This window comes from Lonchura striata, chromosome 12 (genome assembly GCF_050655825.1).
Source record: "Lonchura striata isolate lonStrDom1 chromosome 12, ASM5065582v1, whole genome shotgun sequence".
NCBI classification, from domain to species: Eukaryota; Metazoa; Chordata; class Aves; order Passeriformes; family Estrildidae; genus Lonchura; species Lonchura striata.
This window is the reverse complement of record NC_140714.1, coordinates 19,213,767-19,214,114: the sequence shown is the minus strand read 5'-3', so window position 1 is coordinate 19,214,114 and position 348 is coordinate 19,213,767.

The window sequence follows — 348 nt, the reverse complement described above, 5'->3', positions numbered from 1 at the left end:
CTACATGCATTTAATTTGTTTTATCAACTGAAGGGCTCCTATTAGATATCCTGAGTGTGTGGAGTCTAAATCTGGATTTAATTTAGGTTTGGAACGTGCTTTTGGCTAGTTTTTGGTGGCCCGGAGATCTCATGACCTGTCCTTGCGAGGGTATGAAAATACTTCGGTGTCAGCATGATTTTGATGGAGTTTAAAATGGGAACTGGCCAGCACGAAGCCTTGACGGGCTCTGGAGCTTCCAGGGAATCCAAGTGCAGGGTGTGCGGGGTCATCCCGGCCGCTCCCTGCCCTCGCTGCTGCAGGAATTCATTTGTATTACTTGCGGGGAGCCGTGCTCCCTCCACATTC